Raw genomic sequence first — 24634 nt, forward strand, 5'->3', positions numbered from 1 at the left:
GTAGTAACTGCCACTCCGTGCTGGTTAAGCTTTTGTATTTATTCCCATCCTCTCGCCTTTAGGGATCCACAGTGTTTATCTCATGCCACTTTGAAATCCTTCACAGTTTTAGTCTTCACCACTTCCTCTAGAAGGGCATTCCAGGCATCCACCACACTCTCAGTGAAGAAATATTTCCTGACATTGGTTCTAAGTCTTCCTCCCTGGAGTTTCAAATCATGACCCTCAGTTCTACTAAATTGTTTCCAATGGAAAAGGTTTGTTGACAACTGGCAAATGGATCATTTAAACCTTTCGATTATCTGAAGGTCTGTATCATTTCACCCCTGCTCATCCTCACCTCCAGGGTAAACATATTCAGGTTCTTCAACCTCTCCTCATAAGTCATTCGAAGGAGACCACCCACCATTTTGGTCACCCTTCTCTGGACTGCCTCCATCCTGTCTCTGTCTCCTTTGAGATACGGTCTCCAGAACTGAACACAATACTCCAGGTGAGGTCTCACCAAGGACCTGTACAAGGGGATTATCACTTCCCTTTTTTTACTAGATATTCCTCTCTCTAGGCAGCCTAGTATTCTTCTGGCTTTGGCTAGCGCCGTGTCACACTGCTTCGTCGAATTCAGGTCGTTAGACACTATCACCCCAAGGTCTCTCTCCTGCTCCATGCACATCTGCCCTTCACCCCCAACACATATAGTTCTTTTGGATTACCACACCCCAGATGCATGACTCTGCATTTCTTGGCATTGAATCCCAGCTGCCATACCTTCGACCACTCTTCCAGCTTCCTTAAATCCCGTCTCATTCTCTGTACTCCTTCCGGCGTGTCCACTCTGTTGCAGCTCTTAGTATCATCCTCAAATAGACAAACTTTACCTTCTATCCTTTCTGAAATGTTGCTCACAAAGATGTTGAACAGAACTGGTCCCAACACCGATCCCTATGGCACTCCACTTAACACCATTCTCTCTTCAGAGAAGGTTCCATTTATCACCTGTTGTCTTCTATCCATCAACCAGTTTGTAATCCACGCCAACACCTTGGAGCTGACGCCCAAGCTTCTCATTTTGTTGATGAGTCTTCTGTGTGGGACCCGTATCAAAAGCTTTACTAAAAAATCCAAGTAAATTACATCGAGTGCTCTTCCCTGATCCAGTTCTCTAGTCACCCAATTAGATTCGTCTGACAGGACCTTCCACTGGTGAATCCATGCTGTTTCTGATCGAGCAGCCCACCGGATTGTAGATAGTTCACTATCCTTTCCTTCAGCAGAGTCTCCATTAATTTCCCACCACCGAGGTGATGCTAACTGGCCTCTTCTCTGCTCCCACTCTTGTGAAGTGGGACCACCACCACACTTCTCCAGCACTAGGCACTGTTCCTCATCTCCAGAGCCATCGTCCAAGAGCCAAGCCTTCAGTGTCTTCGTCCATGTTCCTCGTTATGCCATGTCTTGTCCTCACCCTTCGTCTGTAATGATGCACTAGCTGTTCCAAGTGGCAGTTCCGAAAGGGCTATTGAGTGGCCAGAGGGCTGCCCCAGAGTCCAACATTGCATTGTTGGGTCTCACTCTGTGCGTGCAGGTTCAGCGGAGTCCTGAGAGCAATGTTCCAAATCCAACCCATGCCTGGATTTGCTCACCTCCCATGGTGCCCACCTTGGAGCCTTGCCCTGAGGTTGTGTTGTGTTCCAAGGCACCCCGTGCTCGCAACAAATTTAATGATATTTTCCCATTATCATCCAAAACATGAGAAATGCCTGAAATTCCCCCACTGCCCAATCGAGAACAACTCTCCCATCTATACCTGGTTAAAAGTTAAGATTGCCAACAATAAGCAAAAAAGGAGATACTGAGTGATTCAATTTTCATTTAGAAGTAATCCAACACCAGGTTTTCCTAGTGGGGGAAATTAAAACATGACTTTTCAAGAAATCGGGAGCTGGGAGGTTTCAGCATGTAGAACAAAACTACGTTTTGGGTTTTTTTTTAATTTTTTTAATTTACTATTTATTAATTTATAACATTGTTTACAATGAAATACTTAAGCATTTAAAGGAAAACCAATCAAAAAAGAAAACCCAATATATAACACATATGTAATAATTTAGTCCACGTCGGGAGGGGGAAAAGAAAACAATCCTGTAAAGCAGAATCCTGATTACTTTTGCATCCTATATTAATCTTCAATGCAAAATTGTTACATTACAGTTTCATCCCTTATAAATTGCTCTAAATGCAGAGGATCATAAAACACAAATTTATTATTACAATACATTATTAGGCATTTGCAGGGATATTTAAGAAAGAAACTGGCTCCCAAACTTAGAACCCTTTGCTTATACTCTAAGAAAAGCTTCCTTCATGCTAGAGTGAGTCAGGAAACATCTGGGAAAATCTGAACTCTCTTACCACAAAAGATCAAATGCTTATTTAGGAAATACTTATGAAACACTAAGTCTTTATCACATTTCAATGAAAATGATACTATCAAAGTGGCTCTAATAGCAACATTATCAATAGAATCTTCTAAGAAAGTTGGAACACCTGGACTTACTAACACATCCATTCCCCCTTCTTGATTTACAACTTTTTTTTTATTAGGAATATAATAAAATTTTGACAGGGCTGGTATCCTGTCCTCCTCAAAGGACAATATCTCAGTCATGTATAATCCTAAACAGTTCTCTCGAAGATAGTAATCTAGTTAAGGGGAAATTCAAAAAACGTAAATTATCAGACCTCATTTCATTTTCCAGCATTTCAATTTGATTATAAAGGAATAATTTATCCTTTATAAAAGCTGTACTGGCAACCTGTAAGGGTGCTAATTGAGTGCTTAGATTAGAAATAGAGGTCTCTACATTCCTTATCCTAGTGTCTTGCTCCTCTAATTTAGCTCTAGTTTGTACCGAAAAATTATGAACTTGGGAAATAGAGCTTGACACTTTTTTATCTACTTTAGCTACAAGTTTCCAAACATCCTTTAAAGAGACAGTTTCTGGTTCCATATCATTCTCAGGCAATTTTACCATATCTGGGATTATAGAAGGAAAAGGTAACATTAATATATTACTTTCTCACAGGACAAGCAGGATGGTAGTCCTCACATGTGGGTGACGTCATAGGATGGAGCCCCGTACGGAAAACATTTTGTCAAAGTTTCTATAAAGCTTTGACTGACACTGGCACACTGAGTGCACTGAGCATGCTCAGCCTGCAATTATCCCTGTGAGCCACAGGTGTCTCCCTCAGTCTCTTTTTTTCCGCTCTGCAGTTAGCATAGTGGTTGGAGCTCTGTGAGGAATTTTTAACTTTTTTCCTCTCGGAAACACTTTTTACTTCAAAAAACACTTTTCCCTGCACGGGTCTCCCTCCGCGTACGTTTTTACGACGCTCGGTGAGTACTATGACTTATTTTTTCGGTCAGTTCCTGTCACCTTCCTGGCCTGCTAACCGACTAAGTCCTTCCCTCTCCCTCTTTCAGTTAGCTACACATAGCCTGCAAGTGTCTCTCTGACACTCTGCTGGGTTATTAGCGCTAGTGGGACAGGGACTTTCACGGTTTTCATTTCCACCAGGGCCCCTTAAGATTCAAGTCCTTCGTTTCCCCGGTACCCTCACGCAGTCGATGTCCCATCGCTACCGTCGGTACTCCCCCTCAGACAGTCCTGGATTTCTAGATGCCATCAGTACCCCTCCCCCCGTGGTACCTGGTGCCATCCTCCCTGCATCGTTTTTATCAGTGCTGCCAGGTTTTTTCCTCCTTCGCACTGTTTTTTCCTGGGGCTTCTTCGGTGCCGTCTCTGCCGGGTGAATGCCTCGACACACAGCTTGTTTCGTCGCTGCCATCCATACTCCGGTCCATGCCACCGTTGCCCGGGACACTTCAATCGATGCCGGGGTCGCTCTCATCGATGTCATCCCCTAAATTATGGATGCCATCTGTGCTTGGGACCTTTCCATCGATGTCCAGAGCTTTTCCATCGATGGGCATCAGTGCCAGGTCAGTTCCATCGATGGGCATCGGTGCCAGGGCCCACTCCATCGTTGGACGTCTGTGCCAGGGCCCATTCCATCGATGGACGTCAGTGCCGATGCCAATTCCATCGTTGGATGTCGGTGCCAGGGCCCATTCCATCGATGGATGTCGGTGCTGATGCCCATTCCAACGATGGTCATCGATGTCAGGGTCCATTCCATCGATGGACATTGATGCCACATGGGTTCCATCGATGGACATCGATGCCAGGGGGGTCCCATCGATGGACATCGATGTCCAGCTGTCTTCCATCGATGGCCATTGATGTCTGGTCGATCCCATCGATGACCGTTGATGCCCCGTCAATTCCATCGGTGGGCATTCATACCAGAGCCATTGCATCGATGGGCATCCGTGCCAATACCTTTTCCACGAATGCCGTCGATGCCAGTGCCAATCCCTGGCTGGCATCGAGGCCAAAATGGATTCCATCGATGTCAATGTCTGTTCCATTCATGGGTTTCATGCTGACATCAATTCCATCGACACCCATATCGGTGCCATAGACACCCATGTCCGTGGCACCGATACCATGTACATCTTGCTACCCGAGTCGGTCCAATCGATACCATCAACGTCCGTGGCCATACAGTCGATGCCCATGGCTACGCCTCAAAGGGCATCAGTGCCCGCCTCTATACATCGATGCCCTCGACACCCACGTTGTTTCCATCGGTGTCCTTGACGTCACTATCGATTCGACCTAGACTCCGTCGATGCCGGTATCTTTTTCCACTATACGATGCTACATTGTTCCATAGTTACCTAGGCCGGTGCTGTCAGTGCCCGTCACTGTCCTCATTCCTCTGGCCAGTCATCGACTGTTTTTTCATATACATTTTTGACGATACCCTTGAGGCCGCTTCAGCTGCCATGAATACCGTCAATACCGACATAGCATCGCCACATAATGCCCTTGCCTCCACACAGTGTTCCACGCTTTGGGTTCTTTTTAGAGCCCCGTTTTAGCTTACGACACTACATTGTGTCAGGAGCAGAGCAGGCGTCTTAACAGTCCGTCATCGATCGCCATCCAGGACAGCGAGGGCTTCCATCTCGGCGCTGGGGAAAGACCGGGCCGAGCACCGTGGCACCCATCATCGCCGACACCGTGATCGTCCACCGCTGACGCCATCCCGCATGTCGGTGCCCTCCTTCTCCAGGCTGGACAACACTCGAGCAGAGCAACAACACCACTGTCATCAGCACTGTTCTGTACAGTTTTGGCAGTCCTTGGTGATCCAGAACTTCCGGATCCAGGTCGGATGGCTTCTACATTGGCGTCACGACACATCGAGCCGCTGCGATGAGGGAGGGGATCATGAGCTCCGTAAGGGGCTCCCCTGTTCCCGGCGTGCCCCACCGTCAAGTGGTGTGGGATTCTGGCCCTCTGTTCTGTGAAGCAGTCGAAATGCCAAACACGCCCGGCCAGTCTCCTCTGTACCTGTGCCACCATACCAGGTTTCAGAGTGAGATGGATGTTTACGTCCGCGGCCTTCCCCTCGAGGACTCCGGAGAGCGACAGAGTCAACAATCTTCACCGGCTCGTCCTGCGGCGATCCACGTCGGATGATAAGTACCCGCTTCGGCGGCATTCCCATAGAGATGTGTTCTCCCATTCGGACCATGGTTCGAAAAGTTCTTGGTCATGTGCCTTCAAGGGCTATATTGGTGTCACATATCGCTATGTTAGCCACAATACCAGGAGAACCCCTCTGTCTTCTTGGGATTGCAACAGGGCTTCCTCTCTTGTCAGTAACAAGTCCCTATACCGACCAATGCTCTGACTCTTGGTTCCTATTCTCAACCAAAGTTCCAGTTGCATTGGCTGATCTGCTAAACATGAGATTCAGCAGCCATTGTCGCATGTACGAGTCCACCTTGAAGCCTGGCTGCAGGTCTCAGTGTCTTCTTGTACAGCACACAGAAATGCAGGTACCACTTACCGCTCACACTCCTGTGGGAACCTACATGATATCCTCCACTGGGACACCCCCTGGTCTCCCATCTGGTCAGATATCAGAGCAATCACCCCACCTTCTACCAAAGTCCCGGTACACTCCCCCAGGCACTACGAAGTGCAGAGGGGAGAAGGGAGGGGGTTGGGGAGTTTTAATTACACTATTCTTTCTTTCAACAGAAAGTAGTTACTCTCCGCACATCCTGGACCTAAGAAACTCCACCTTTCTTTAGAAGTCTCAGGTAAAATGGTATCTCTGGTTACCATCACTCCATATTGCAGTAAGTACATTACTTTAATGTTTCTATGTGCTTTATGGTGAGTCAATATTACAACCCCAAGCTCTGCCGCTGGCACCAGCTTTGGTAAGTTAACTGTCTCTTTGCATCACTGTTGGTGAATGCTGTTCTCTCTACGGAGTGTAACATCATTCACTTTTTCCTTGCATGGACTACTGCTTAACCACATTCAGTCCCTGCAAGGAACTCTCACTTCTTCATGTCTCACTATACATTTACTACTGGGATTACTGTCACTGCCATAAATCCCTTCTGCAACACTTCTGGACACCACAGTCTTAAGACCTTCTTGTCCAGCATGCACACAGACATTCTGATAAATTCTTACATGTCCCTGCGAATATTTTCCATAACCTCAACCCTTCAACCTTTCATGGTTCAGCTATGGGTTTTTCTCACAGGACAAGCAGGATGGTTGTCCTCACAAATGGGGTGACATCGAGGATGGAGCCCAACCACGGAAAAACTTCTGTCAAAGTTTCTGGAAGTTTGACTGGCCCCTACTGGGCATGCCCAGGACGGCACCAACCCTGCAGCCAGCAAGGGTCCCCCTTCAGTCTTCTTTTTTCCGCGCAGCAATAGCCACGCGGTGAAGGAGCTCTTACCACATTCCTGACAGGAATTTCTTCATGGACTTCTTTGAAGTAAAATTCGCCCCACAGGGGTCCCTCCTTTATTTAAGTTTAGCCCGCGGTGCCCAGTAAGTTTTTGCGTTTTTTTCCGTCGATTACCGTCAACACTGGCCCTTGCAGCCTGCTGGCCGTCGACCGTCCCGCGGCTAAATTTTTTGGTCAGTAGCCATGGCGTTGGGGTTTCGTCAGTGCCCAGACTGTACACACACCATGTCTATCACAGACCCTCACAGAGTCTGTGTATTATGCTTAGGGAGTGAGCATGATTCCTGACTTGCACCAAATGTGCCCTTATGACACCAAAAGGTCGCAAAGCCAGGATGGAGAAGATGGGACTCCTTTTCCATGCTCACACTCCGACGCCGTCCATCGCATCGATGTCCTCGGAACCGGCACCGTCAAAGTCACACCATCGTCGGCAACCTCCCGGTGACCGTCTGCCATCGACGTCTCCACGGCCATCGACTCCTGTCCCTTCCCCCGAGGATAGAGGGGATTGGAGGGTAAAGCATCGCCATCGGCATCACAAGTCTCGGACCATCGAGGAATCGAAGTCATCGACCTCGGTACCATCCAAGCTTCCATCGAAGAAGTCTCGATCAGAAGCGGCACCATCCACTTCTGTTTCTGAGACACCGAGGCAACCCTCACCCCATCGGGGTTTGGGAGCCGCGATTCCACCAGTGACGGTGGTCCCTCCGGCTCAGCCTCAGCCTCCCTCTTCCGCGGAGCCGAGTCTCGTTACCCCAGGTCTCCGAGAAGAACTGGACCGGCTGGTCCAGGAGGCCATCGACAAGGTGATGCAATGGTTCCAGATTCCTTCGGCACCGACTCCGGCACCGAGAGTAGAACAGGTCACCGACCCGATTCCAGCAGCGCTGGCACCGCTGCTCAGCCGGATAGAAGCGCTCATGACTGCCCTTCCACCGGTGATACCTGGGTCACCGACAGCACCGGTGCACTCCCCGATGGCAATTTCATCTGGTGGAGAAACACCATACCGAATTCCTCCTTCGGGAGTGGTTCCATCGATGCCGTGTCGTCCCTCACCACCGATTCATTCCTCCGGGGCGATACGCACATCGGCTTCACCGATGCCTTCGATGCCGGCACCAATGCCTCCGAAGGTATTTTCGATGCCCCCGGTGATTCCTTCGGGTTTCTCGGAGCCTCAACCGGGACCTTCGGGTATCCAACCCCCTCGTGGTCATACAGCTCAGCAACCTGATCCTTATGACACCTGGGGTGATGATACTTCCACAGACACCGATGATTTACCTTCACCACCCTCTCCTGCTGAAAGCAGAAAGCGTTCTCCCCCTGAGGACCTCTCTTTCATCAATTTCGTGAAGGAAATGTCGGAATTGGTCCCTTTTCAGCTTCAATTGGAACAAGATGACAGGCACCAAATGATGGAATTACTCCAATTTCTGGATGCCCCCAAAGTCATCACTTCCATTCCAAATCATCAGGTTTTTCTGGACCTTCTAAAAAAGAATTGGGAAACTCCTGGATCTGTTGCTCCAGTAAACAAAAAAGCTGACTCTACTTATCTGGTACAGTCAGCACCTGGCTTTCAAAAACCTCAGCTAGACCACCACTCTGTTGTGGTAGAGTCAGCTCAAAAGAAAGCTAAAAGAATGAAGCCATACTCATCCATACCTCCTACTAAGGAAAACAAGTTCCTAGATAGTATAGGCAGAAGAGTATATCAAGGGGCCATGCTCATTTCCAGGATAGCTTCTTATCAGCTGTACATGACCCAATACAACAGGGTCATTTTCAAGCAGATACAAGAATTTTCAGATACCTTACCAGAACAATTCCAACAACACCTTCAAACCCTCGTAACTAAGGAATTTGAAGCCGGGAAGCATGAGATGAGAACATCTTATGACATCTTCGATGCTTCCACTAGACTGTCTGCTACGGCCATCTCAGCAAGATGCTGGGCTTGGCTTAAGTCCTCTGACCTTCGCCCAGAGGTTTAGGACAGGCTCTCTGACCTGCCCTGTTTAGGGGATAATTTGTTTGGTGAGGAAATTCAACAAATAGTTGCTGAATTAAAGGATCATCATGAGACTCTTAAACAGCTCTCATCGATTCCTTCTGACTTCCCTTCTAAACAACCATTTAAGAAGGAACCTAAAAAGTCATTCTTCCGTCCACGGAAGTACTATCCCCCACACACCAAGTCTAGGTCAACGAGGCCATATCAAAAACCTCAGCCTCGCCAACCTCGAAAGCAAAAGCCCACAGCAGCTCCGCAACCAGGACCTGCGTCGGGGTTTTGACTTTCACTTAGAGAGCAGATGCCTAATCCCTCTACCAAGCATACCAGTAGGAGGTCGATTAAGCCATTTTACAGAAAAATGGCATCACATCACCACAGATCAATGGGTGCTAGCGATAATTGCACAGGGTTACCATCTAAACTTCCTAACTCTTCCTTCGGACTCTCCACCTCTGCAAGCGTGGAGACTTACCGACCACTCTGTTCTTCTAGAGCAGGAAGTTTCCCTTCTCCTCCAGTCAAACGCTATAGAACCCGTTCCTCTCTTACAACAAGGACTAGGGTTCTATTCCAGGTACTTTCTGATCCCAAAAAAGTCAGGAGGACGTCGACCAATCCTAGACCTACGGGCCCTCAACAAGTACCTTCACAGAGAGAAGTTCAAGATGGTAACCCTGGGCTCGCTTCTCCCTCTGCTGCAAAGAGGGGACTGGCTCTGCTCTCTAGACCTGAAAGACGCTTATACCCACATTGCGATAACTCAGGCTCATCGCAAATACCTCCGATTTCTAGTAGGCCAAAACCACTATCAATACCGAGTGCTCCCATTTGGCCTAGCATCCGCACTATGAGTTTTCACCAAATGTCTCGTAGTGGTTGCAGCGTTCCTCAGGAAGGAAGGTGTCCATGTCTACCCCTACTTGGACGATTGATTAATCAGGGCCCCAACCCAGCAAATCGCTCGGTCTTCCCTGACCCTGACAATTCAAACTTTAATTTCTCTAGGGTTTCTTGTCAACTACGAGAAATCCTACTTAGTCCCATCTCAAACCTTATCCTTCATTGGAGTAGACTTGGACACCTTACAGCAAAAAGCCTTCCTTCCTCATCAACATGTCCAAACCCTTGTGTCCCTAGCTTGCCAGTTGCAGTCTCAACGCCCAGCAACAGCTCGCCAATTTCTCATTCTGCTGGGACACATGGCCTTCTCAGTTTACGAGACTCCAATGGCCCGTCTGGCCATGAGAGTCATGCAATGGACTCTGAAATCACAATGGATCCAAGCCACTCAGCCTCTGTTGACCATTGTTCGCATCACCAATGCACTCTGTCTGTCCCTTGCCTGCTGGGAAAATCAATCAAACCTCCTACAAGGCTTACCCTTTCATCCACCAGATCCTCAAATAATTCTCACCACCGACGCTTCCAACGTCGGCTGGGGAGCCCATGTAAACAGTTTACAAACCCAAGGATTCTGGTCTCTAGAGGAAGCCAAACACCAGATAAATTTCCTGGAGCTTCGAGCAATCCGATACGCTCTCAGGGCTTTTCAAGATTGCCTATAAAATCACATAATCTTGATTTAGACGGACAACCAGGTGGCCATGTGGTACATCAACAAGCAGGGAGGCATAGGCTCCTTCCTTCTCTGTCAGGAAACTGCGCAGATTTGGGCAGAAGCCCTCTCCCGTTCGATGTACCTCAGGGCCACCTACTTGCCGGGGGTGGACAATGTCTTGGCAGACAAACTGAGCCGTGTCTTCCAACCACACGCGTAGTCACTCAATCCCTTGGTAGCGACCTCTCTTTTCCAGCAATGGGGTTATCCCCACATAGACCTCTTTGCGTCCCCTCTGAACCACAAAGTGGACAATTACTGCTCTTTCATTCGGAGTCAGCACTCTCGGCCCAGGGATGCATTCTCCCTCACGTGGACAACTGTTCTGCTTTATGCATTCCCTCCACTTCCTCTTCTGTCGAAGACTCTCGTGAAGCTACGTCAGGACAAGGGAACCATGATCCTGATAGCACCACACTGGCCACGCCAAGTGTGGTTTCCTATACTCCAGGATCTCTCCATCCGCAGACACATTCCCCTGGGAAAGGACCCGCATCTGATCACTCAGAACGACGGATGCCTCCTCCATCCCAACCTCCAAGCCTTGTCTCTGACGGCATGGATGTTGAAAGGTTAGTCCTTCAACCACTCAACCTTTTGGATTCAGTTTCTCGTGTCCTGATCGCTTCGCAAAACCTTCCACAAGAAAGTCTTATTCTTATAAATGGAAAAGGTACACATCATGGTGCACTTCTCAGTCCCTTGATCCCCTTTCCTGTCCAATTTCTAAATTTTTGGACTATCTTTGGCATTTATCAGAATCATGTCTAAAGACCTCTTCCATTAGAATGCATGTCAGTGTGGTAGCTGCCTTCCATAAAGGTATTGGGGGTGTCCCTATTTCAGTACAACCCCTTGTAACACGCTTTCTTAAAGGCTTGCTCCATTTGAAGCCACCTTTACGTCCTCCGGCCCCATCTTGGGACCTTAATCTGGTTCTTGGTCGCCTTATGAAACCACCTTTCGAACCTCTTCACTCCTGTGACCTTAAATATCTCACATGGAAAGTGATTTTCCTTTTGACTATCACTTCAGCTCGCAGGGTTAGTGAGATGCAGGCCCTAGTTACCTATCTGCCTTACACTAAACTCCTGCAGGACCGGGCGGTACTCCGCACTCACCCAAAATTCTTACCTAAGGTAGTTTCAGAGTTTCATATTAATCAATCCATCATACTACCTATTTTCTTTCCCAGGCCCCACTCCAACACCGGGGAACAGACTCTGCACACCCTCGACTGTAAGTGGGCTCTAGCATTTTATCTAGACCATACAGTTGCCCACAGGAAGAACACTCTGTTATTCGTCTCTTTCCATCCTAACAAGTTAGGGCAACCTGTGGGTAAGCAAGGTTGGCGGACTGCATCGCTTTTTGCTATCAGCAAGCTGGCATTCCTTTTCAAGACCGTGTTGAGGGCCATGGCAACTTCAGTAGCACACCTTCGATCGGTGCCGCTTCCTGACATCTGCAGGGCTGCTACCTGGAGTTCTCTCCATACATTTGCAGCCCACTATTGCTTGGACAAAGCCAGAAGACAGGATTCCATCTTCGGCCAATCTGTCTTGCGCAACCTTTTTCCAACATGACGTACCAACAGCCTTCCGCCTACCCGGTGGGGTGCGGATGCCCTCTACCAAATTCCACCCCAGTTGTTGTGCCTGTTGCATGCCGTTGGGTACATTTGGTGCTTGTTCGGACATCCTCAGCTCGGTACTCATCCATTTGTGAGGACAACCATCCTGCTTGTCCTGTGAGAAAGCAAATGTTGCTTACCTGATGTAACAGGTGTTCTCACAGGACAGCAGGATGTTAGTCCTCACGAAACCCGCCCGCCGCCCCGCGGTGTTGGGTTCGTTTCTTATTTCGTTTTTAGGCACTGCCTGTAGCTTTCAAACAAGACTGAAGGGGGACCCCTGCTGGCTGCAGGGTTGGTGCCGTGCTGGGCATGCCCAGTAGGGGCCAATCAAACTTCCAGAAACTTTGACAGAAGTTTTTCCGTGGTTGGGCTCCATCTTCGATGTCACCCCATTTGTGAGGACTAACATCCTGCTGTCCTGTGAGAACACCTGTTACATCAGGTAAGCAACATTTGCTTTTTCCCACTATGCATTTTTTCTCATAGTCCAAAGCTGCTATGGGTTATATTCAGTGACATTCTATACTCAATGGGCCTAAGCTGTTTCACTGCTTTCGTCCCTTATTCTTATTCCAGATGTCGAGCTAGATCCTAGTCTCCTTCTGCTCATGCTCGCATTTACTCAGGGTTGTAAAGTTTGGCCTAAAAGCTTCTCAACCCAATATGCGTCTATTCCACTCCAAGCACAGTTTTCTCTTAAACTGCCTGGAGCTTGTAGCCAAGAGTTATACCCTTATGCCTTCCAATACTGCCTCTACAACAAAGCTTTGTGCATACAGACAGACAGCATAGGGACAATGTGCTTTCCAACACACAAGCACGCACTACCTCTTAGCTGCTCTGCTGGACAGCTGCGCAGCTCTACCTTGGCCTTGCTCACTTCATGCGTCCTTGGGCCACTTCTCTAAGAGGTTTAATGAATGCACTATCAGACCTTCTTCATGTAGGTTCTATCCTCTCGAATGGTCTCAATTACATCTGTACAGGGAAAATCTTCCAACGCTAAGTTTAACTAAACTTCCCGCTGTGTCTGAATCGCACCATACAGTGCACAGATCCTGCTCCCTGTACATGTTTCCTGTGCGTTCCCGTAGATGCCTTTCTTCCATCAAGGGCCTCTTCAGTATGTCTCTTCTGCTGCCTCTCGTAGCCAGCCCTATTCTAAAGTTGAACTGGGACGGGGTTCAGTATACCTTAAACCCACACCCTAACCGAGACCAGTATGCTTTCCATACTTCTCAATCCATCATAACCAAATTACCTTTTCACCAGTCAGTCCCAAATCATAGACTAACTCAGGGGTCAGGAACCTTTTTGGCTGAGAGAGCCATAAACGCCACATATTTTAAAATGAAATTCCATGAGAGCCATACAATATGTTTAAAACTAAATACAAGTAAATGAGTGCATTTTATGTAAGATCACACTTTTAAAGTACAATAAGTCTCTGAAAATATTACACCAGGCCTTAAGACACCAATACATCTCCTATTAGGAAAACGGACCAAGTCAGGCTGCTATAGAGTCCTACACAGAAACTACACGCCAGCAGAAAACCTCACCTGAATCACGTGCTGTCCCTCACCTAACACAGAATAAAAAGACCAAAACGCGTAACAAGAAGCATGCAGAAAAAACTGAATTGGAAACTGCAACAAGCCAGAGTCTCTGTATGCAGTGTAACAAAGGAAAAAAGAAACATCACCCATCCTTATAAAACAAATCAAGAAATATAAAATCATCAGCAGTAAAACTGTACTAACAAAAAGAACATATTTCGAAACAGCTGATGAGTGGACTATCCAATAATTAAAAACTCATATAAAACATTTCCAGATACCAACAAAATATTTCAAAATAGCAGACACAAAGACCCAGTAATGAAAAATAATAAGGATACAAAAATTTTTTTTGCTCTGCATACCTGGGAACGTTTGATATCCAGGTGTCCTGAGATTGTTCTGAATTAGCAGGAGGAGGGGTGGTTTGCTTGGAACTTTCTCCTCTCTCAGTCACATACCAGCACTCTCTCTCACACTGGCTCTCAATGACACACCTACACACACATGCTCTCAGTACTCACATATACACATGTTTTTTCTCACTTATATAGGCTCTTAATTACACATTTACACACATGCTGTCTATCTTTTTACGCTTACACACACACAGGCTTTCAATCACATAAATACATGCTGTCTTTTTCTCTCACACACAGACTCTCATTCACATGCTTACAAACATGTCCTCTCTTTCTCTCATTTACACACAGGCTCTCAATCACATACTCACATGCTCCCTCACCTAAATCAGCTCTCAATCACACACAGACACACATGGTCTCTCTCTCTCATTTAAACACAGGCTCTCAATCACATACTCACATGCTCCATCACCTAAACCAGCTCTCAATCACACACAGGCACACATGCTCTCTCTCTTACTTATACACACAGGCTCTTAATCATACATACACATGATTTCTCTCACACACAAAGGATCTCAATCATACACACATACTCTTTCACACAAACAGGTTTTCAATCACAAACTTACACATACAGGTTCCCAATGGTAAACTTACATTCATGCTCTCTCTCTCTCTCTCACAGGCAGGCTTTCAATCACAGACATACTCTCTTTCACATGTACAGGCTCTCAATCATTCACAGACATGCGATCTCTCACACACACACACACACACACAGGCCCGCCCCCCCCCCCGCGGCCCGGAAGAGGAAGTGGAGAGTATCGGGTGCGTGCGCGGCAAGAAGAGGCCACGCTAGTGCGCTCGGCATCGGCCCGAATAAAAGAAGACTGCAGCGCGGCTCGGAGGAAAATGAAGATCTTCAACCGCGGCCGATGGGACTCCGCCTCCGCTGAAAATGAAGAGGTTAGCGTTGGGAGGAGGCTTCTGCTGCCGCGAGTTCCCGGGGTGGGGGAGAGAGAGAGTGAATGAGCGAGCAAATCACTCTCTCTCTCCCCCACCCCGGGAACTCGCGGCAGCAGAAGCCTCCTCCCAACGCTAACCTCTTCATTTTCAGCGGAGGCGGAGTCCCATCGGCCGCGGTTGAAGATCTTCATTTTCCTCCGAGCCGCGCTGCAGTCTTCTTTTCTTCGGGCCGATGCCGAGCGCACTAGCGTGGCCTCTTCTTGCCGCGCACGCACCCGATACTCTCCACTTCCTCTTCCGGGCCGCGGGGGGGGGGGGGGCGGGAAGAAGAGAGTACGTCGGTGCCGGTGCCGCTGACTCCAGCTGTCCTGCCGCGTTCCGCCCGGGCTGACAGCATTTTAAGCCCGGGCGGAGGAGGACCGGGGAGCAGCTGGGTCAGCGGGAAAGTGTGGCGACTGTCTGCGAGCCAGATGCAGCCCTCAAAAGAGCCATATCTGGCTCGCGAGCCATGGGTTCCCGACCCCTGGACTAACTGATGTTCTTAGGTTCTGGTAGCGTCACAAAACCTTCTACACATAAATCCTACCATTTAAAATGGACGCATAGAAAAGGATATTACCCTTTTTTCTTTTTCTACACCACTCTTCTCTTGCTCCCTTGGATTCTGCTCCCCAGACATCCTCCTCATAAGTACACCTTTATTCTAATTGGTGTTTCATTTTGGGAGTGGGGATACCCGTTTAACGGTAAACCCCTTCTGAGTCAGCTTACCATGGATTATCCACTGATCAAGCCGCCTCTATTTTCACTAGTCACGGAATGGAATATCTATATTTCATGCTTCTCAGTCTCATACGTTCTACGTTCGAGCCTTTCCATTCCTCTCTTTTCACAGTTTGGCAAGGGAAATTCTTTCCCTCTTAAATGTCATTTCTGCCAGCAGTGTCAATGAGTTACACACTTGTTCCATACTCATCCGACACTGCGTTCCTCCGTCACTGAGTGGTTCTTACACATTCAACTTTCTATCTTTCTTAAGGTAGACGTTGCATCTCACCTTACTCAGGATATACTCTGTCCATTTTTTCCAACACCTCTCTCTGTCACCAGGGAGAGAGGGGTTTTTCCACATTCCTGTACAGGAATGCTGCGTTTGCATTCTATCTCCATCGCACTGCATTCCATATGAATTCCACCTACCTCTTTCCTTCCCTGGCAAGAGTCAAGCTGCGAGTTCCAGTGCGCACACAGACCTATTCCTTCAGACTGGTCTGTATCTCTTTTCTACCAACAAGCAGACTTTCACTACAACACTGTGTGTATCCACATTCTGTTGCGTCTGTCCTAGCCTTAATAGCTTCCCCTCGGTCACTGCTGCTTGTACATATTTATCAGGCTGCAACCTGGAGTTCTCTCCATACCTTCGCAACCCATTATTCCTTAGATACGACTGGCCGGCATGCTCCATGTTTGCCCAGTCCGTCTACTCTTATTCCTTTCGGTTTAACTACCCAACATCCTTCCACGAACCCTTTGTGGTTTTCAGGATGCCCTCCGTTCCAAATTCCACCCTCGCCATTGCGCTTTTCGTGTGTCTACGGTGTATTTGGTATATTCTCGGGCATCCTTAGCTCGGTACTCTCCCACATGTGAGGACTACCATCCTGCTTGTCCTGTGAGAAAGCAAATGTTGCTTACCTGTAACAGGTGTTCTCACAGGACAGCAGGATGTTAGTCCTCACGAAACCCACCCGCCACCCCGCGGAGTTGGGTCTCTTTACGTTTCACTTTTATTTTAGTTTCGCTTGCGCTTTTAGCTATAAGACGAGACTGAGGGAGACACCTGTGGCTCACAGGGATAATTGCAGGCTGAGCATGCTCAGTGCACTCAGTGTGCCAGTGTCAGTCAAAGCTTTATAGAAACTTTGACAAAAAGTTTTCCGTACGGGGCTCCGTCCTATGACGTCACCCACATGTGAGGACTAACATCCTGCTGTCCTGTGAGAACACCTGTTTATTTATTTTATTTATTTTATTTATTTAAGTCTTTTATATACCAACATTCAAGACGATAGTCCCATCATGCTGGTTCACAAGAAACAGGAGTGCAGAATATAATAAATAAACTTAACAACTTGAACATTAGTGCAGAAAAAGCAGTTACATGTAACAAGGAGATATAGAACTTGGAAAAAGAAGGAAAATGAATATAAGATAATTACATATAATAACATTGTAAGAGGTGGCTATTGATGATATTGCTGGCGATGAGTGTTAATTGTTGGGAATTAAATATTGTTGGAGTTAGGAAAGGCCTGTGTGAAAAGCCACTGTTAAATGTTGCTTACCTGTTACAGGTAAGCAACATTTGCTATCTTTGACCTGCATGGTTTTAACCCCTACAGGCTCACTAATAGATCCTATATATCCCTTCACCCCACTAATTCCTTCTCCAGCTATACACTGTGAGTTATCAATGGGGATATGAGGATTCCCCCCTACTGCCCTAGATAATGTCCCAATATCCATATGCAATTTTGCAGGTTGAACAGGAGGTTGCTGGGGCCCGGGACTTAAAGAAATCCCCAAGGGGGAATTAACCTCGGTATTGTCCCTCATGGAAGACTCACCAAGATGAAAAATGTGGTCATCCATCGGCCCAATCTTCGTGGATGTTGAGGGTAAAGGGGAAGAAGTCCAGGTTTTTTATTTCCTCTTTTTCCCCATATTTTTACCCAGGAACGCGCCCCTTCGGCTGCGCGCCGGCGGCTTTGTCCCTGGTTTTATCAGGTCTTCCAGGCTCCTCCCGATGACATTAGCTCCTCGATGAGACAGGACACGCCCCTATCTCTCTCTCTCCCTCTGCGTCTCGGCAGCCTGCAGCAAAAACTCACTGGCAGCTTTTGTGTGAGTGTTTCTGGAGTCCTCTCTGCTCACAGGGCTCTCTTTCCTCCCTGTCCTGTGCGTCACCACTCCCTGGTTTTATCCGGTCTTCCAGGCTCCTCCCGATGACATCAGCTCCTCAATGAGACAGGACACGCCTCTCTCTCTTCCTCGGCGTCTCAGCAGCCTGCAGCAAAAACTCACTGGCAGCATTGTGTGTCTTTCTGGGGTCCTCTCTGCTCACAGGGTTCTCTTTCTTCCCTGCCCTGTGCGCCACCGGTCCCTGGTTTTATTGGGTCTTCCGGGCTCCTCCCGATGACGTCAGCTCCTCGACGAGATAGGACATACCCCTCTCTCTCTCCCTCAGCATTTCAGCAGCCTGCAGCAAAAGCTCACTGGCAGCTTTGGGTGAGTTTTTCTGGGGTCCTCTCTGCTCACAGGGCTCTCTTTCCTCCCTGCCCTGTTTGCCGCCGGTCTCTGGTTTTATCAGGTCTTCCGGGCTCCTCCCGATGATGTCAGCTCCTCAACGAGACAGGACATGCCTCTCTCTCTCCCACGGCGTGTCGGCAACCTGCAGCAAAAACTCACTGGCAGCTTTGGGTGAGTCTTTCTGGGATCCTCTCTGCTCACAGAGCTCTCTTTCCTCCCTCAGAACATAACTAAGTTGGAGAGGATAAATAATATTATCCTCAAAATTATAGTCACAATAGTATGAGGTGCCCATGAGCCATTCCCCTACTTCTCTAAAATTAGGACAATGGTTGTAAAGCCATCCCTCCCTGCTTTTTGAGGTCCATCATTTGAGACAAAGGCACCCTATCTTTCCCTTCCATAAAAATAACCTCAATTCTTTATATGACTTACATATGTCTTCAGAGCTCAGAGCAAGAGAAAGAAAAGTCAATGCATAAATCCATTTGGAAAACAATTTGCCTTAAACAATTGAATCCATCATCCCAAAGAGACTGCCAAATGATTCAATTTCTGTAAGGTGTGTTTGGTAAGATCTTGTAGTTTAGTTACATTGAGGGGATGTAATACATGCAAGTCATTTGAAAGCCAGATACCAAGTATTTCATGGATGTGCAGTCCATATCAAAGGAAAATCAGCCATCCAGTCTATAGCCCCCCATGAGCTTATAGCCATAGCTTCAGACATCAGTATTTCACTTTTAAGAAGTTTGCTGTCATTTACTCCAGATAAGGAGCTGGTGAAAATATATGTGAGTAAGCTGCCAAATCTATATACATAAATTGCTTATAAAATTGCAACTTACATGTGTAAATGTTGGTCCCGCCCTGGAATGCTCCTGGCCTGCCCTTTTTTGCACATGTAATTTTACTTGAGCATGCACATTCCATGCGCATGTAACCCCTTTTTAAAAAGTGATTCCTTACACTGAGGCCACAAACACACATACATGGCCTTTTTTGCATGAGTAAGTCTTTGAAAATTCACCTGGAAATGTTTTCCTAATGAATTGATCTTAAAAGTAGAAACAAAAAATGGCGTAATGATAAAAGGGATTTATTATTATATTCCTTGCATTATATTATCCAAGAAATTATAAATAGGAATAGACATTCCTGTATTAAAATTGCAGCAAGAATGTGTGCCTACCATCTTTTCAGTTAAAATAATATGCCCCTTTCAGGGCCTATTATATATGTTTAGGTGTGTGTATAGATAAATTACAAGGATAAAATACTTTTGTCGTGCTAGTGGCCACATATTTAGATGCTTCTATCACCCCAGTGAATGGTCAATAAAAGGATTCCAATTCAAATCAATGCCTTAAAGTACTAATATATATATATATAAAGTACATATATATTAGGAACTGTGAGGGAATCTATAGAAAACTCCTTCAGACCAACTTAAGGGATCGGGCACAGCTGTCTTGCCTGGTCTTCCTTAAGATCCATACCCACAAGGAATCTTAGGTGAAGGAAGGATCCCCTCCCCAGTGTCCAAAAACTCAAGGCCTAGAATGGTTAGAGAACATAACATAAGAACATGCCATACTGGGTCAGACCAAGGATCCATCAAGCCCAGTATCCTGTTTCCAACAGTGGCCAATTCAGGCCATAAGAACCTGGCAAGTACCCAAAAACTAAGTCTATGCCATGTTACCATTGCTAGTAAATAGCAGTGGTTATTATCTAAGTCAACTTAATTAATAGCAGGTAATGGACTGCTCCTCCAAGAACATATCCAATCCTTTTTTAAACACAGCTATACTAACTGCACTAACCACATCCTCTGGCAACAAATTCCAGAGTTTAATTGTGCGTTGAGTAAAAAAGAACTTTCTCCGATTAGTTTTAAATGTGCCACATGCTAACTTCATGGAGTGCCCCCTAGTCTTTCTATTATCCGAAAGAGTAAATAACCGATTCACATCTACCCGTTCTAAACCTCTCATGATTTTAAACACCTTTATCATATCCCCCCTCAGCCGTCTCTTCTCCAAGCTGAATAGTCCTAACCTCTTTAGTCTTTCCTCATAAGGGAGTTTTTCCATTCCCTTTATCATTTTGGTTGCCCTTCTCTGTACCTTCTCCATTGCAATTATATCTTTTTTGAGATGCGGCGACCAGAATTGTACACAGTATTCAAAGTGCGGTCTCACCATGGAGCGATACAGAGGCATTATGACATTTTCTGTTTTATTCCCCATTCCCTTTCTAATAATTCCCAATATTCTGTTTGCTTTTTTGACTGCCACAGCACACTGAACCGACGATTTCAATGTGTAATCCACTATGATATGTTATCCACTATGATTTCAATGTGTTATCCCTCAATACCGCCCTCCAAAACTGGGAATCCTGCCTTTCATCCATCAACTTACTCCTCACAGACATGCACCTTGCTCTCAACCCCAAAAAAACTGAACTCATCACTTCTAACAAATATCCTTCTCCACCTATCCCCCTCACTCACTCCTCCACTTCTTTCCCTTCGCACACTCGCAACCTGGGTGTTCTCATTGACACCAACTAACTTTTAAACCCTTTATCAACTCTATCATAAAAGACTGCTATTTCAAGCTACAAACTATTAAAAAGCTTAAACCTTTACTTCACCTCTCTGATTTCCGTACAGTTCTTCAGTCTATTATTTTTTCTAAAATAGACTACTGTAACGCTCTCCTCCTTGGCCTCCCTTCAACGTATACTAAACCGTTACAACTCTTACAAAACACAGCTGCACGTACTCTTTTAAGCTCCAAAAAAAGAGACCACATCACACCAACACTCATTGAACTTCATTGGCTTCCAATACAATTACGAATACTGTACAAAGCACTTTCCCTTATCCATAAAAGCCTCACATATGAAAACCTCCACTGGATCAACCCTCCTTTCCTTCCTCGTACGACCACAAGACCCACCCGCCCTGCCCTCCAAGGAACTCTCCGCACACCCTCAATCAAACACATTAAACTTACCTCTACTATGAACAGGGCCTTTTCCCTTGCTGGCCCTACCCTATGGAATTCCCTACCTCCCGATTTATGCACAGAGACCTCTATTCCGAAATTTAAAAAAAAATTAAAAACATAGTTGTTCCTTCAGGCCTATCCCTCACTCGCTTCCCACTCCATGAAGAATACCTAACTGCTGGTTATCAATTATTTGAATTCTCGCAATTGCCTCACTCTCCCTCCACTGCCTTTTGTTCCTAACCTACTTACTTCTTCCCGCTTACATCAACTCTCCGCCCCCGCCCACTCCATTCTTCCCTCCTTCACCCTAGGAGCCCTTATGCTTGACTAGATTTCCCACACTATTGTGCTTGTTATTACCCGTTGTGTTCTCCTGGAGCCTTTCTTCATAATCTTTGATGTAACCAGCATTTTACATCTTACCTCACTTGAACCTTTCGTAACCAGCATGTCTGTTCAGACTTTCTAGATTATCGTATTGCAACTGACCACTAGCGCTGACTTGGAATATCCATGGCTCTTTGTACAATGTATTATAGTCTCTTGTATTTTTGTAACATAGTTATTTTACTTTTACTTTTATCTGCTTATGATACCCGTGTTTCGTAGTCCCCCATCCTTAACATTTCTGATGTTTACTGTTTCATTCTCTTCTGCAATTATTTGTTCTTTGTAAGGGCCATGCCCAAAAGTTCTTTGTTATTTGTAAACCGATACGATGTGCAAACAGCTATCGGTATAGAAGAAACTCTAAATAAAATAAAATAAATAAATATGATGCCTTATTTATTTATTTATATTCTTTTTATATACCGATGAACGTTGGGAACATCTCATCGGTTCACAGTAAACAAAATGCAGCTAACGAGCTTTACAGAGAACAATGAACAATCATTAAACAGTAAACTAGTTTAAAAGAGAACAAGCGATAATATGGACTTTGTTTTACAGAGAACTATAAACAATCAATAGCAGGGGGAAAAAAGAGGTAGGGAATGTGGGGATGGAAACTTTACAGAGAACAATCAATAATAGGAACTCAGTTATATAGAGAACTATAAACATTCAATAAAAATGGGGGAGAAGAGGGGCAGAGAGGGGGGGCTGGGAGTTAGGGGGGGGGATTAAGCCGTGAGTAGAAAGAATGGGATGAAGACGTAGAGGAAATATAGTGCATTGCAATAAGATGGTGTACTAAATATGAAGGAGAAGAGGGCAGCATTAAGATGGGAAAAGGCACTTATGAGTAGGCTTGGGTGAAGAGGGCAGTTTTTAGGTTCTGCTTAAATTTCTTGTGGCAGGGTTCCTGACGCAGGAAGGCGGGGAGTTTGTTCCATAAGATGGGTCCTGCAACAGAAATTGCCCGGGCTCTGGTGGAGCAGAGTTTATACTGCCTAGGGGAAGGGATGGGAAGTATTGCTCTGTGTTGCTGTCTAATGGGTCTGTTAGAATTGTGAAAGGTAAGGTACTCAGGGAACCAGTGCATGTCTTGGTTATGGAGAGCTTTGTGGATGAGTGTGAGGGTTTTGTATGTTATTCTTTCTGCAACAGGTAGCCAGTGAAGGTGTTTTAGCACTGGGGAGATGTGATCATTACGGTGTGTGTTGGTGAGGATGCGGGCAGCGGCGTTTTGGAGTAGTTGAAGTGGTTGGATTGAGCTTTTGGGTAGATCTAGGAGGAGGGCATTGCAATAATCAATTTTAGAAAGTATGAATGCTTGTAGGATTGTGCGAAAATCGCTGAGGTGTAGTAAGGGTTTGATTTTTTTGAGGGTATGCAGTTTGAAATAACATGCCTTGAGGGTGTTGTTAATGTATTTATTGAAGGCCAGATGGTTGTCAATGATGACACCAAGGCTGCGTAATTGTTCGCTGTGAGTCACGGGGGGGGAGGGGGTTGTAGACTAGGTGCAAGGGGGGGTTAATGCCAGGGGGCGTGATGTGTAGTATCTCTGTTTTGGCGGTGTTTAGAGCTAGGAAGTTATTTGTCAATAGAGTGTTAATCAGCAAAAGGGTGGAATTCCAGGTCTCAATGGCTTTTTGTAGGGTGTCATTTATAGGAATGAGAATTTGCACATCGTCAGCGTAAATGAAGTACGGGAGACCTAGTTTGGATAGTAGGTTGCAGAGCGGGAGGAGGTAAATGTTAAACAAAGTGGAGGACAGAGAGGAGCCTTGTGGTACACCTTGTGGTAAAGGGAAGGTTTTGGATGTGTGGTTGCCTAATTGTACACTGTATTGCCTGTCTTGTAAGTAGGATTGGAACCATTGCAGGGCTGGACCTGAAATGCCAATGTCTGCGAGGCGATGGGAAAGTATTTTATGATTGACAGTGTCAAATGCAACAGATATATCCAGGAGGATCAAAATATGAGATACTCCTTTGTCCAGGCTTTTGAGTATGTGATCGGAGAGAGCAGTTAGAAGTGTCTCAGTGCTGTGGTACTTCCGAAAGCCGAATTGCGATTGAAAAAGGATGTTGTGTTCATCTAAGTAATCAGTTAATTGCCGGTTAACTGCCTTTTCAAGAACTTTAGCAAGTAAGGGTAGGTTTCAGATAGGGCGGAAGTTGGAAAGGTCAGCGGGATCAAGGGTTGGTTTTTTTAAAATGGGTTTGATAATGGCATGTTTAAGATTAGCAGGAACGGTACCAAGAGAAATGGATCTATTAATGATGTTGGAGATAGGCTTGGCGATGATGCTGGGGATAGAGAGGAGGGTTTTAGTAGGAATGGTGTCGGAGGGGTGTGTGCAAGGTCTCATTTTTCTAATAATGGATTCAATTTCAACTGAGGAAATGGTGTTAAGAGCGTGGAGCCTAGCAGCAGTGTTGTCAGAGAGGGGAATGGGAGGTGTTTGGTTGGAGTGGAAGCGAGACATAATGTTGTTAATTTTTGTGTTAAAGAATAAGGCTAGGTCTTTCTTGGTACCTAATATGGATGCCTAGATCTTTCTAGCACCTAATATGGAACCTAACATTGTGTAACTATAGCATGGGTTATTTTTCCCTATATGCATCACCTTGCACTTATCCACATTAAATTTCATCTGCCATTTGGATGCCCAATTTTCCAGTCTCACAAGGTCTTCCTGCAATTTATCACAATCTGCTTGTGATTTAACTACTCTGAACAATTTTGTGTCATCTGCAAATTTGATTATCTCACTCGTCGTATTTCTTTCCAGATCATTTATAAATATATTGA

The sequence above is a fragment of the Rhinatrema bivittatum genome, chromosome 3 (assembly GCF_901001135.1).
Source record: "Rhinatrema bivittatum chromosome 3, aRhiBiv1.1, whole genome shotgun sequence".
In the NCBI taxonomy this organism is placed as follows: domain Eukaryota; kingdom Metazoa; phylum Chordata; class Amphibia; order Gymnophiona; family Rhinatrematidae; genus Rhinatrema; species Rhinatrema bivittatum.